Raw genomic sequence first — 15765 nt, forward strand, 5'->3', positions numbered from 1 at the left:
TAGGCTGCTAAAATATATCAGCATATATAGAAGTCATTCATTTTTCATAAATGCCAAAGTTAAAGAAATGTTTTCTTCAATGGAGAAGCTGACGCTGTTATTTATAGAACCGCAATAAGGTATTCACTAGTTCTCCATCTCCAACCTTTTACATGTATATTTTACATTTATATCTATAAATCTAGTAGAAACATTTTCTTGATGTTTTTGAGGTGTATCTGAGTACACTGTCATGACCAGTGCTGTGGGCTAGGTAGCTGCCTATATGTTGTGATTCCAAAAGCTCAAAAGGTACTTCTTTCTCCAGTCTTCATTCCACATTCCTAAAAAGGCCAAGACCATTTGCATCAACTTTTGTAAGTTTTCCTAAGAAGATTTTGACTGTGTTAGGTGTTCTCTTATACTGGAGAAGAAATATATTAGTAACTATGTTGTAGGAATTTATTTTATTAATTTAATGTCAATGTCCAGGAAGCAATGGAATGAGTACAAACATGCAGGAAAAGCTCTAAGATGATTTTTCTGTCTTGGTCTCATGAAATGTAAGGAAAGTGGAGGAAGACAGAAGGGACAGCAGGGGACTGCTTGAGAACAACAACAGAAGGGATAGAAAGATGGGGCAGAGGGCCAACTTGACATCCTTCACCACTTTGCTGGAGATAAACTTTGAAAACAGAGATGAGGAATCAACTGACTTGGCAAAAATGCAATTTGCATCCCAATTCCCATTGAGAATCCTCAAGCATTCAGAGATAGGGAGGCCATGTCAAAATGAAAAGTCCCCAAAGGCAAATTTTACCTCATTTATAGTTCGGCCCTCTATTTTATTTGCATAAAAAATATTATTTCATTTAAACCTTATCATATCATGCTCTGTGTGAAGCCAAATATTCTCCAGTTCAAGAGCCACCTACTAAAGGCTGGGCACTGTGATAAAATCTGTAAGATATACAAACTGAAAAATAGGGGTATCTTTAATCTCCAACAACTAACTTGTTATATAATCCTCTCTTAGTATCGCTCATGTGTAGGCACTTACATCTTCCTACTGCAGGATCTGAAGCCATACCTGACCAAAGCAAAGTGTACACAAGGAGACACATTTCAATCACTGAGTAAGCTTTTGAATTAATCCTATTGCTCTAAGTCAAATGTCTGATATCCCTCAACTTCTCTATTAAACCATATATATCCAATCTGTCCTACTGAGCTAGGTCTTTGTTTCTGAGTGTTAATTTTCATTGGAACTGAAGCCTTGTCTGGATCCTGAATACTGGAGAGTAGAGTATGTCTGTGGCCTTGAAAAACTTTCCACATATCACCGATTACTTTTGTCTATATTTCTTCCACCTGCCAGGAGTCTTGCTCAAAATTTGATATAACTCCTGTAAACAAATAGTGCTGCAATCAGTCTGAAATTGCCAATCGCCACTTTCTGAAGCCTCCTGTTTCTATGACTTTACACTCTAGATCAGATTTCTTAGGACTCTATTGCCAGCCAAGATAAAGCACAAGGTAACCACGTTTGATTGACTACTCCAATTTAAGCTATTGATTATCCCTCTCAGGAATTCATTTTATAGTGATGTCAGCAAATCATTTGCATTCTATCTGTTCACTTATCCTTTCCCCACTAGCTTTGAAATTTAGCCTACCTGGGTCAGGGTTGTCAACTTAACAATCAAGTTAAGAGCCAGTGATTGATTTTGATTGATTTTCCTATGACTGATTTTCATATGATTGATTTTCCTAATCATAGTCAAAATATATATACAGATTTTCTACTGTGTCTTGTCTGCTCTTACAATCCAGAAGTGCAAATTATTTTTATTTTCTTCACATCTTCAAATCAGAAGATTAATTTATGATGGCACAACCATCTGTTATTTCCAAGAAATATCTACAATGAATTTACTGATACTTTAAAGAAAGTGAGAAAAAAAGAAGGAAGGGAGGAAGGAAGGAAGGAAAGAAGGAAGGAAGGGAAGAAGGAAAGAAAAAAGGAAGGAAGGGAGACTTCATTAAGCACAGTGAAAAATTCAGTATTTGGGATATTGGCTTACATTCCAAGTATATTTCAAATGGAACATAAAAATCTGCAATTTATGACACAAATGTGAAAACCTCTCCCTTGGTGCAAACTTTCTTTGGTATTTGTCAGCTGGAACTCAAAACAAAATAAAACAAAACAAAAAACACTGCTCTCTAACTGTTCAAGGAACACACTTATTATACTACGTAACACACCATTAATGTAGAATTAAATTTTTTAACATTAAAAATTTATATTTGTGACTTACATTAATTTCCACAGCATGGTACATGGCATTGTTTGCTCTTATGATTAAAGCACTTATCTTAAAAACACTGCCCTAGATGGCAGAAGAGAATAGCATAAGTAGGAGTACAAAATATGAAGGTGTAAATTGCCTTCAAAAGTCAAGTCTAGAAAAAGAGGTTAGAAGACAAATTTCACATTCCTGTTTAGGATCTAAATTGAAGTGTAATTATAAGATAATGAAAGTTAGTTTCTTGTGTGATACATCAACTGGCTGTGATGGCAGCTACCAAAATGGAAATGCACCCAGATTTGCAACAATGTCAATAAAGTTAGAATATGTGTATGGTCTCATAAGGTCACTATGTGAAATAAACAACATATTTGTTTCGGTTATGAGTTTCAATTATATTAGTCTACTAAACATCACCCCATAAATCATTAAATGATGTGAACGAAGACAGAAAAATACAAATGGACAAGAATATAGGCTTCTATTCTCATATGATATTGTAAAAATACTAATTTGAAAGCCATATAAAAAACTGGGGAAGTTTCACAATAAAAATATATCCTATGACTAAATTCATATTCCTTTATTTATTTTACATCGTTTATCTCTTTCTTAGAACTGCTTACTATAAAGCTAAAGTTAAGATGGTATGTGAAAGCAATATTCAAAGATTGGAATGACTGTTCTAAAGTGTCAGCCAAGAAAACGTTCCTTTCTTTATGGACAAAAGACAAATTATGACCATGAAATAACCAAAGCAGAGAGCAGTATATGCTTTAAGAATGAAAGTGGTATAGAGGCTCCTGGATGGCTCAGTCCGTTAAGCGTCTGACTCTTAATTTCGGCTCAGGTCATGATCTCAGGGTCCTGGGATCCTGCCCCATGTCAGGCTCTGCCCTCAGTGGGGAGTCTGTTCCCTCCCTCTCCCTCTGCCCCTCCTCCTGCACACACACACACTCTCTCTCTCAAATAAATAAATATATATATATTTTTTAAAGAATGAAAGTGGTATAAATTAAGGCTTATGCTATCATTCCTTCCCAAGGGGGACATAAAAAGGGTAAAAAAAATTAAAGTATCATTGAAATTATGACAGGCTCCCATTCATATAACAGAATTTGGAGGAATATCATGTAGATATAAAGTATTTTGGATGACATTAGAAGTATACACTAAGGAAATTTAAGAAAGAAATAAGATGAGGATAAAGGGAAGAGGGAAAAGAAAAAAAAACAGAGAGAGGGAAACAAGCCATAAGTGACTCTATTTTTAAAAAAGATTTTATTTATTATTTATTTGCAAGAGAGACAGAGATAGTGAGAGAGAGCACAAGCAGGGAGGAGAGGGAGAAGCAGGCTCCCTGCTGGAGCCCGATGTGGGACTTGATCCCAGGACTCTGGGATCATGACCTGAACCGAAGGCAGCCACTTAACCAACTGAGCCACCCAGGCACCCAGCCATAAGTGACTCTTAACGATAGAGAACAAACTGAGGTTTGATGGAGGGATGTGGGTGGGGGATGGGCTAGACAGGTGATGGGTACTAAAAAGGGCACTTGTGATGAGTACTGGGTGTTGTATGTAAGTGATGATTCACTAGATTCTACTCCAGAAACTAATATTGCACTGTATGTTCACTAACAAAATTTAAATTAATAAAAAAATATACACTAAGAATCAACTATAGAGAGAGCAATGTAATTTGGTGAGATACAAGGATAAGAAAGAATAATAATAATAATAAAAAAAACCTTACTGCTATTTCTCAAATTGGATGGGCAGCTGAGAGCATTATGTCAGCCAGGAAACAAATTGAGGAAATATAATAGTATCACCTAATGTTAAAATGCAATTAAAGTAGAAAATTGGTGGGGTTTTTTATTGGTGAAAACTGGAATGGAAGACAAGAGTGAGTGCATAACAGATAATGCCAAAAAGGATAAAGAAGAAAACACATTATGAACAAAATAGGATAAATACTCATAAAAAGAGGATTCAAAATCTGGATAACTGAAATGCCTGATAAAAAGGAAAAAAAAAGAATATAGCAACAAGGACAAAATATTGACAAGTATAAAAGAAGAAAATCTTCCAAAAATGACAGAAATCCTGAGTCTGCAAATCAAAAGGCTTCACTGTTCCAAGAAAAGTTTATAATGACAAAACAATATAGAGGTATCGGTCATGATTTAACTTTGAAGATAGAGGATTGTTATAGATACCCAGATCTAAGAAGAAGACCGCTATGGCATGAAGATATTGTTGGCTACAAGTCAAAGAATGAATGGTTTGAAGTTGTTTAAAAATAGGTGTTTCCATGAAAAAATGCTCAACATCACTAGCCATCAGGGAAATACAAATCAAAACCACAATGAGATGCTTCCCTACACCAGTTAGAGTGGCAAAAATTAACAAAACAGGAAACAACAGATGTTGGTGAGGATGTGGAGAAAGGGGAACCCTCTTACGCTGTTGGTGGGAATGCAAGCTGGTACAGCCACTTTGGAAAACAGTATGGAGGTTCCTCAAGACGTTAAAAATAGAGTTACCCTATGACCCAGCAATTGCACTACTAGATATTTACCCCAAAGATACAGATGTAGTGAAAAGAAGGGGCACATGAACCCCAGTGTTCATAGCAGCAATGTCCACAATAGCCAAACTATGGAAGGAGCCGAGATGCCCTTCAGCAGATGAATGGATAAAGAAGATGTGGTACATACACAATGGAATATTATTCAGCCATCAGAAAGGATGAATACCCACCATTTGCACTGACATGGATGGAACTGGAGGGGATTATGCTAAGTGAAATAAGTCAATCAGAGAAAGACAATTATCATATGGCTTCACTCATATGTGGAACATAAGCAATAGCACAGAGGACCATAGGGGAAGGGAGGGAAATCTGAAGGGGTAGAAATCAGAGAGGGAGATGAACCATGAGAGACTATGGACCCCAGGAAACTAAGGGTTTCAGAGGGGAGGGGGCTGGGGGGATGAGGGTAGCAGGGTAATGGTTATTAAGGAGGGCACATGTTGTGATGAGCATTGGGTGTTATATATAACTAATGAATCATTGAACACTACATCAAAAATTAATGATGTACTATACAGTAGCTAACTGAACATAATAAAAAAATGAAAATGAAAATGAAAAAATAAATAAAAATACATGAATAAAAAATAAATAAAAAATAGGTATTTCCATTTTTGTTTTGTTTTTATTTTCCTCACATTAGAAGCAATCCAAAAGAGGTTGTTACAGAATTGTTACAGTGGCTCAACAATGTCCACAAGGATCTGGGCCCTTTGTATCTTTTCACATCACCATTCTTAGCATGAAGACTTTTGTTTTCATTTTTTTTCTATCATGATTAACATGACTATTGTGTCATGGCTCATTGTCCTTACATAGCTACACCTAAAAGTAGAAATAAAGAGTAGATACTTTCTCCTCATTGTCTGTGTGCCTATCTATCTATCTATCTATCTATCTATCTATCTATCTATCATCTATCATCCATCACCTATCATCTATATCTATCATCTATCTATCTATCATCTATCATGTATCTATATCTATCTATCATCTCTCTATCATCTAGTTGTTTATTTGACTAGAAGTTTTATTTTTGAAGTACAAAGGATGGAGATGCAATAATATTTGGCATTTTAAGTTTGTTTGTTTTATTTAAGTTTAATGTTAATTCCATGCTGTGTTGAGGTAAGAACAATACAGATTCTGTATCTGTGGCTCCAGGCAGATATCTGATAGTACAAAGGAGCTTCAAGTTACACACACTGAACAAAAAAAGTTGAGGGAGTGAAGTAGGGGAGGGCACCTGGCAGAGAGGGAAGAAGATAAAACAAATAATTGAACACCCACACAGACTTTTCCACACCACCTTCAAAGCTAACTTGCTTTAGAGAAAGAGTATAAAGTAGGCAAGAATGAGATTCAACAATTGTTGACCTGTTACCAGCATCATGCTTTTCAGCAACATTTCAGGAGAGTCTGAAGCACTTTTTACGGCAAAACCATAACAACAAACTCCTCAAACAACCCTAACCACCTCAAGCTAACACCCAATTAATTTTAAACATTGGCATAAAATTTGATTTAACCAATTAAAGAAAGGAAAAATGGTACCACTTATGCTTCCATTGTGTGATTAACCTCTCTCTTAGATGCTTGCATCACCTAGCAGTCAAATGGCTTTTGAATTTACTTTACATTTCTAATGGTGATCTCACCCCATCTGACAGGAGATAATACAGTAATGCTGAAAAAGCTTCTGTGTAGTCCTGCTAGTGTCCTAAAGAACCAAAAAGCTGGAACCAGTAAAATCCACAGAAATTCATTCTTGCCTTTAAGAACTTTTGAAAAAAATGTCTGTTTAAAAAACATTGGGTGGGGCGCCTGGGTGGCTCAGTCGTTAAGCGTCTGCCTTCGGCTCAGGTCATGATCCCAGGGTCCTGGGATTGAGCCCCGCATCGGGCTCCCTGCTCAGCGGGAAGCCTGCTTCTCCCTCTCCCACTCCCCCTGCTTCTGTTCCCTCTCTCGCTGTGTCTCTATCTGTCAAATAAATAAAATCTTTAAAAAAAAAAAAAAAAAAAAAAAAACATTGGGGCAGAAACCTATATTCTGAGGTAGAATGTAAAAGTCAAATTTGGTGTTTCTCAGTGACAATGGGGAATTTCCAAAGGGTGGGGGGGAATAGGAAGGAGTAGGGAGGTCAGAGATGGTTTCTCTTGTTGGCCTTTAGGTCTCACTGATTTTCATCTTCTGTATCATGCAGAAATTCTTTATTCTGCTCTTTCCCAACACCCTGCATGTCTGAAGTCCACAGTGTCAGATTATCATGTAACAACTGCATCATAAGTATAGAGTCCCTAGAACTTCCTTCACTCAGCATATCCATTTCTGTAACTGCATCATAAAAAGCCACTTTGGCCAACCTGCAGGCATGGTCAGAGGAATTAAGAATTTCATAGTAGAATACAGAAAAATTGAGGGCAAGACCTGAGAGAATGAGATGTGGTGGTCCAAATTCTATCATTGCAATATCAATAGCAGCTTTAAAGCCAGTAGGCTGTTCTCCACAGCCTCCTTTCTGTAGGAAATTCAGCCTGATACCTGTGATAGTCTCCTTTTGTTTTATAACAGAAAACCTTGGACTCACCAGTGTTAGCCACTGGAATGAAGTGTTCGTCCAGTGTTTCCAAACTGCCATAAAAGATTAACCCTAGTCAATCTCAACCACTTGCCAATATTCCTGAATTATTTTCAGTTTGTCTACTCTTTCCTTGTCTTCTTCTACCTGTTCAATGCTGCTGATTATTCTCCAGGAGGATCTTCTAGCTAGCTCCAATCACATTTCTGTATGCAACAGACAGGTTTCTTTCTTTCAGTATCATCTCAACATTCATCTCTGCTACCTTCTTCATTAATCTTACCATTTCATCCTATCAACAAGACTGCTTGGCCAGCTTCACTTGGTACACCAGGTCTTCGTGAGCATCCATAGTGGTGGCAGCTCCAGTGGGGTCTATGTGACAGATGGAAGCAGATAGCATCTCTGACTCAGCCTCCCTCTCCACACCTCTCTCTCCATTTATTAGTGAGGAAAATCTTTTTTTTTAATTTTTTTTTTTTAAGAGAGAGAGAGATTGTGTGTATGCAAGCAGGCCGGGGGGGTGGGGAGGGGCAGATGGAAAGGGAGAGAATTGTAAGCTGACTCTGCACTGAGCACAGAGCCCAACTTGGGGCTCAATCCCATGACCCTGAGATCATGATGAGCTGAAATCAAGAGTCAGATGCTCAAATGACTGAGCCACCCAGGTATCCCAAGGAAAATCTTTCTTATTTTTTTGAAGGTTTTATTTATTTATTTATTTGACAGAGAGAGAGTGCACAAGCAGGGGGAGCGGCAGGCAGAGGGAGAGGGAGAAGCAGGCTCTCCGCTGAGCAGGGACCCCAACACGGGGCTCTATCCCAGGACACTAGGATCATAACCTGAGCCAAAGGCAGATGCCCAATCAACTGAGCCACCCAGGCGCCCTGGAAAATCTTTCATAGAATGATCTAGCAAAATTTTCCTTACATCTCTTGAGCTAGAACAAGGCCACATAACTACACTATAGCTGTAAGGGAGGCGAGGGAAGTGAGTCCCTGACATTTTCATGCTCTGTTATTAACAATGGACTTTGATGGCAAGTAAGAAGTGAAAGGGGATTGGCTAATGCATAGGCAACTAAAAGTGTCTGCTATAGTCATCTACCAAGGGACAAAATGATTGGGCTATTCTTAGATTTTCAACAATACCAGATGCCAAATATAAAAATAATACCAGAAAATTTTATAAACTATACATATGTACTTATATATATACATGTGTGTACATACACATGTGTATATATGTGTTTACTCATGTATATGTACATAAAAGTACACAAATCATAAGTCTATATAATTTAATGAATTTTATACACAATGAACATACTTATAAAAACAACCAGATTAAGAAATAGATTATTACCAGGACCCAAGAATCCCCTCTTTTACCCACCTGCTCTCCAAATGTAACCATTATCTTGACTTCCAACATCTATTAATTTTGTCTGTTTTAAAATTTTATATAAATTCAAGAATACAATATATAGTCTGTCATGTTTGGCTTCTGTTCTGTCACTTTTGCACAAATTGAAGTTGAATTTAGTTCATGCTGAACTCTTTTCCCTATTGTAATAGTATTACTTAATAAAATCTATCCTTACTGCTTTAACTAGTATCTGACTTTATTAGTCTTTGACAGTGATTAAGAGCGTACAATGTAGGGACGCTTGGGGGACTCAGTTGTTTGGGGGTCGGCCTTTGGCTCGGGTCATGATCCCAGGGTTCTGGGATCAAGCCCTGTGTCAGGCTCCCTGCTCAGCCTGCTTCTCCCTCTCCCTCTGCCTGCCTCTCTGCCTACTTGTGCTCTCTCTCTCTGTCAAATAAATAAATAAAATCTAAAAAAAAAAAAAAAAGAGCATGGAGTGTAGCCAGACTACAGTGTTTCAAATCCCAGCAGAACCACTAGTTGCAGAACCTTGGTCAAATCACATACCTATTATGTATCTCAGTTTCTTCATCTGAAAATAGGAATAATAATAGTAGGTTGGTAGACAGGATTACATGAGCTAATCCACATAATTAACTTAGAACACAGCCTGGCACATAGTGAAGGCTACATAATGGTTTTACTAATTACTATCACTGTTCCTCAGCAACATGCTTCTAGAAATTGGTGGAAAATTGACAAAGAGAGAAATATCTGCATAAATAGTTGTAGTACTTCTGTCAAAGAGTTTATATAAAAAGAGTCCTTATAGGCACGCTTGGGTGGCTCGGTTGGTTCAGCACCTGACTCTGGGTTTCAGCTCAGGTCGTGATCTCAGGGTCTTGAGATCAGGCCCCTCGTCAGGCTCAGTGCTTGGCACAGAGTTTGCTTGGGTTTTTCTCTCCCTCTCCCTTTGTCCCTCCCCAGCCTATAAAATAAATAAATAAATCTTTTTTAAAATGAGTCCTTATAAATTAATAAGAAAAGGAATGAATGTTCTGATAGAAATGTTTGCAAAAAGCAGCAACAGACAATTCATAACAAAAACAAAAATCTGTCAATAAATGTATGAAAAGCTCTTTGACCAAAGAGATGCAAACAAACAGACAAACAAAAAAACAACAAAAAAGCAACAACGAGATGTCATTTGTCTTTTATGAGACTAGCAGAAGTGAAAGACTAAAAGAGAAATTAAAATATCCAGTATTGGTGAGCATGTAGGAAAATGAAGACTCATTCTTGGTCTCTTCAAGTTGCAAAATAGTAAAATTTTCCAGAAAGTTATCTGTCAATAAGGATAAAATTTTTATATTTGTATATATACTCAAGAAATTCCCCTACTAAGAATATATCATCATAAAAATTGTCAGAAAAGGGAAAGATATGTATAAAAATAGTCATCTTTGCATCGCTTATAAATGCAAAAAAAAATGGGAATAATGTAAATGCCCATCCATAGAGGTTTGGTTAAATAAATCATGATATTTCCACATAAGAGAATGTTAGAAAGCTATTTACAAATGATGCCACTTTTGTTTAGTGAATAAAATTCATTGACTAGAGAAAATGTCCACAACACAATGATGCATGAAAAAAGCACATTGTGAAACAGCATGTAAAATGTGGTAGTTTTATCTTGTTGGGAGGATTTCACTGATTTTTTTAAAAAATCGTGTTTCAGTTTTTCACATTATTTGAATTTTTATAAGCATTTATTTTTGTAAACTAAAAAGAAAAATTGAAAACCAACAAAACTGACTTGGTCTTAAGTAGTGGATGAAGAGCGAATACAGAATTTTTAGGACAAAAGCAGTGAGATGAAAACAGTGCAAGTAAAAAGCCCACTTGCCCAGCATTATATAGTAGGAACACTGGCAAGGAACATCCTACTAGAGTTCAGTTAGAAATGTACCTGTGGTGGGGCCCCTGGGGGTGCTCAGGTCAGTTAAGCTTCTGACCCTTGATTGTGGAGATGGAGCTCCATGTCAGGCTCAGTGCTGGGCATGGAGCTGGTTCAAGATTCTCTCTCTCCCTTTCCCTCTGCTCCTCCCCCCTCAAAAAAAAAAAAAAAGAAAGAAAGAAAGAAAGAAAAGAAAAAAGAAAGAAAGAAATGTACCTTAGAAAAAAGGTGGCCTTAGAAAAATTTGGAGAGACATGGTACTGGTCAAAAACATAACATGGCTATTGACTAGGGCTAGGGACTAAAATAAAAGAAAATAAAAGACTTCCTTCTTGAGCAATGCTACTATTGGTGAGTGATGCCACTGTTGGTTAGAGATTAACTAGAGCTAAATGCAGACTTTGAGTGATTATAAGACGATTGAGAAGTGAATGAAGAGAACAATGCATTAATATATTGAATCCTTACAACAATCCTATGAGGTAAGGACAATGACTTTTCCCACTTTATAGATGAGAAAACAAACGTACAGAGAAAACAGATACTCTCCCAAGGTCATACAAATATTTATGAAAACCCTAGCCTGAGGTGTTTAGGATGTGTATATAATAATGCTTGTCGAACTTCATTTGTAGTATGTGGAAGAAGAGGAATACTGGCAGCAGAAGTCGTAAGCAGGTGGTTCAGAGGCATATTCAGCTTGTAGATTGCTTTGCTTGGTCAACACAGCGTTTACTGTTTGCTTGTTTATTTCATTGTGTTTTTAAAATATGGTAGATATTTTAAAATCCAAAAAGTCCACATAATATTTCAGACCAGCAGTTGTCTTGTATTTTTTTTTCTCTTTTTGGAAAAAAAAAATCAGATCTGGCGATACTCATTTCTGCACTGGACCCATCTGTGAGGTCTGAGTTGAGTTAGTCCCCTTTAGAAGAGGCATGCACTCTCCACTCACCCTGCCTTCCTCCCTTATATCACCTGCTTGGCCATATTGGAATTTACAGCATCTGCGTCACAAAGACCATTAAAGAGTACCCTTAATTGTCTATAAAGATTGGGATGGCAATTCGATCTTTTGTAATCCATATATGATGGGTGCCAGGTGAAGATGGAAACAAGTCCAACTAACCTGGAATACACCTTGTCATTTTCTATACCCAAAGAGAATCCACTCTACCAGCAGTATTAATAAACTGAGATTTTGCCGATGATTTGTTTGGGGAGAGGAGGTTAGGTTTATGTCACACCCCCAAAGCAAAATTATAAGAAAACATCAATGAGGTATCTCTGTTGTCCCTCTAAAGTTCTTCACCAGTGCACTCACCCCCCAGATCTGGCTTTCCACTGATCTACCTTGTTGGATTTGGCCCCCCAAATCAAGCATGACACACCTCCAACAGTTTTCTCTTTCCTTGTGCAGCAGAGCAATTCAGCTCTTTCTTATTCTTTTAACTTCACAGTTATAATGCAACTCTGGTAACAAAAGGCTGACTTTAGGATCAGCTCTCCATAGAAATTGCACGGTGATTATAAATAACAAATTATTTATCCCCAGTTACATTTTTTCCCCTTTTACCCTTGTGTTTTAATTCCTCCAAAGTTGTGACTATTCTACTCCTTGAGACAGCAGCAGACTTAGGGGGAAAAAAGAACCCCATTTTACCCTTGTGTCTGCCACTTGCTAACTGGATTACTTAGGGTAGGCTGCAAACCTATTGGGTTCTCAGACTTTTCATTTGTAAAATGAGGATATAATGAGTACATTTCCTATCTAACCCGGCTCTTATTAACATCAAAGGCACTTTCTAACCTGAAAACATGTAAAAAATAAACATTGTAATTTTTAAAGTGCATTTTCAAATGTTCTGGGAGTTAAGTTTTCATATAATGAGCATATTCTCTTGAACTCCTAGTGTACACCAAGCACTGTGCTAGATGTTTTGCACTTTCTTTTTCAATCTTCTCTACAGCCCTTTGAATTAGCAGTAATATGCATTTTCCACCTAAAGAAACTAACACTCGAGCAAGTTAAATAACTTGGCGAAGGCCATCTGTCTGAGTCAAAAGCCCATGTTCTTTCGATGACACCGCAGTATCATCTGCCCATTAATCTGGAACTCTCTAGATGTGTCTAGGGAAGATCACAAAATTACTTGACTTTGTAAAAAACATTTTCATACTCATGTACACAGTCTCAGGGTTAAAAACACTAAGCAAACTGAGGATATTTTCTGTCAAGGACCTAGTGTTTAAGTACAGTATTTAGTATAAGTATGGTATTTCTGTAGCAATCAATTCTATTTACAAATAGTCTTATTCTATTCAGTGTTACCTATCAATCAATTCTGGCTTCTTGCAAACTAGGAAGCAACCACAGGAGATTAAGCTCCAGGGGGGTGGAAATAAACTATCACTTACGTTTGAGCTTAAATATGCTGAAACAATACTTTTTTTTTTCTTTTTCTTTTAAAGAATTTATTTATTTATTTGAGAGAGAGATAGCGAGTGAGAGAGAGAGAGACAGAGAGCGAGAGTACAAGCAGGGGGGAGAGGGAGAAGCAGGCTCCCCACTGAGCAGGGAGACCATCTCGGGGCTCCACACGGGGCTTGATCCCAGGACCCCGGGATCATGACCCTGAGCCAGAGGCAGACGCTTAACCGACTGAGCCACCCAGGTACCCCTGGAACAAGACACATTGAACAAAAAAACCTGATGGAGCTAGTAGATGTTGTGAAGGTAGAGGCTGAGCATTTAGAGACCCCTAAAGACCACCAACACACCAAGCCGACCTTGATTGTTTGATTTTCATTTTCAAATGGTCTTGAGGTGGCAACACTGTCTCAGTGTACCTTCTTTTCTCTTTCTTTGCAATGTTATCTGAGGGGCCGCATTAGAATTGGACAGAATGATTTAGCAAAAAGAACTGAAAAGAGTTCCTCTTGGTTGGGGCGTCCTGGGATCGAGCCCTGGGTCGGGCTCCCTGCTCCGCGGGAAGACTGCTTCTCCCTCTCCCACTCCCCCTGCTTGTGTTCCCTCTCTCGCTGTGTCTCTCTCCATCAAATAAATAAATAAAACTTAAAAAAAAAAAAAGAGTTCCTCTTGGTTTTTTCCAATGTTACAGAAGAAAGTTTTTCAAGAAAAAAATAATAATGCTCATTTCTACTCACTAGGTGAGAACTGAGTATCCAATTTGATTGACAATGTTGTGATACCGCAATAAAATTAAGTTTGTATGCTAATAAGATGTGTTTCCTATTTCATTCTTCTAGTAATATTTCTAGGGCTCTCAATTCTATTTTGGCTGAAAGTAATAACAGAGAATTAAATAATAATTTGATTTTGCCCACTCCCCCATCCACAGCCATCTATTTTGTAAGGCACTTCTCTTTTGGATATAAACAAAATTTCTTTAATCTTAAGAAGCCTGGAGAGGATAATACCTTTGCTCAGTCTGCTGGTGCTATAAATTTATAAAAAGTGGCCCCTAATTCAAGTTAAATCTGGGAAAGCACCCAAACATGTACTAATTCAGGAGTTATAGGGCTATATAGTCCTGAGGCCTATGCATTTGGCAAGCAGGAGGATGGTGGAAGCAGACCCAGATGGTTTCTTCTGGCCAGTGAATTGTCAGCCATCCCTGCTCCACTTTCCTCAGGCTTGAGGCTAGTAGAGAGTCAGAGAAAGGAGCAAACACCATCAGCAACAGTGACTTCCAACTTGTTGAAAACAAGAACTTCAGTACTTTACGTGGGGACCTTGAGGACAGATGGAGAAGCTAGAACTCCTTAGAGGGAAAAATGTCTTATATATGCTGACAATAACAAGAGAAAAGCTCAACTGTGATTTCTAAAAGAAGAAAGTTAAAAGGGCTGCAGATGTTTTTATTTTCTTTAAAGATAATGATAGTTTAAAAAAAAGTATTGTAACGGGGATAATGGTCTCCTATAGCTATGTAAATGTCAAGGGAAAATCAGGATACTTACATCCTGAAAATATTTGTGAAAATTCAGTGACAAAGAACTCTATTATGCCAAATAATAGATGTACACCAAGCCATTTTGTCTGAAGTATAGAGGTGTGGTTGAATCACAATTGTACCGTAGTCCATTAATAACTACCTTTTTTTTTTTTTTAAATACAGAGAAACAAGGAATTATTACCTACTGTGGCAATCAATTAACTCTGGGGAAGAAAAAACAACAGATTCAGTCATTTTGTTATTATTCTCTTTTTAGGGCACCTCACATATATTAATACAAGGTATGACTATAAAAGAGTAAGACTAGTGTTTAAGTAAACACACAAGCCTTATTACATTTCAGGGACGTGTCCTCTTCAAAGTACTATCATCTTGGTTGTGTACTTGATAACTATCGGTTCCAAATTGTCCAGGACAGATAATCCAGATGTCCCATAATTTTATTATTCTCAATAAAGGTGATTCATTCAAGGTAGAATGCAACATTGCTTAATCTGAATATTTTTAAAGACATTTTGCAGGTATTTATAAATCAGGAGAAACACTTGGTTGAATCACATGTTGTGATTTGGAGTTCAGCAAATATGGTTGCAGAAACCATGTAGTTATCCTAGCAACGTGTGGAATTTTTCTGGCAACTGCCACCAGAATCAGCTTATGAGTCACACAAGGAAATCACTGTTATTACTTTATCTCACTGTGAGATATGTTCCTACGGCTGAGCATAAAAGCATCTCAGCAACCCATTTTCTTTGCACAGGGTTCATAAGCTAACTTCTGAGTCCAGTGCTTCCATGTTAACTGACATACTTACATGTTAAAAAGAACATGATTCCCACTCTTAGAAGTTTCCTTACTAAAGTGTTTGAAAATGTTGAATTCTGAGGACAGTACTATAATGAAGTATAGTACTACATTATTACATAGCATATCACATTAAATGCATTGGAAGCATTTATCCTGGGGATTTAAAATACCTTCATCATTTTC

General features: G+C 37.4%; 1 pseudogene; it reads right to left on the reverse strand.

Annotated features, from left to right (window-relative positions):
• Positions 1 to 7062: 7062 nt before the first annotated feature.
• Positions 7063 to 7819, reverse strand: LOC110577220 (annotated as a pseudogene).
• Positions 7820 to 15765: the final 7946 nt, after the last annotated feature.

This window comes from Neomonachus schauinslandi, chromosome X (assembly GCF_002201575.2).
Source record: "Neomonachus schauinslandi chromosome X, ASM220157v2, whole genome shotgun sequence".
Classification (NCBI taxonomy): Eukaryota; Metazoa; Chordata; class Mammalia; order Carnivora; family Phocidae; genus Neomonachus; species Neomonachus schauinslandi.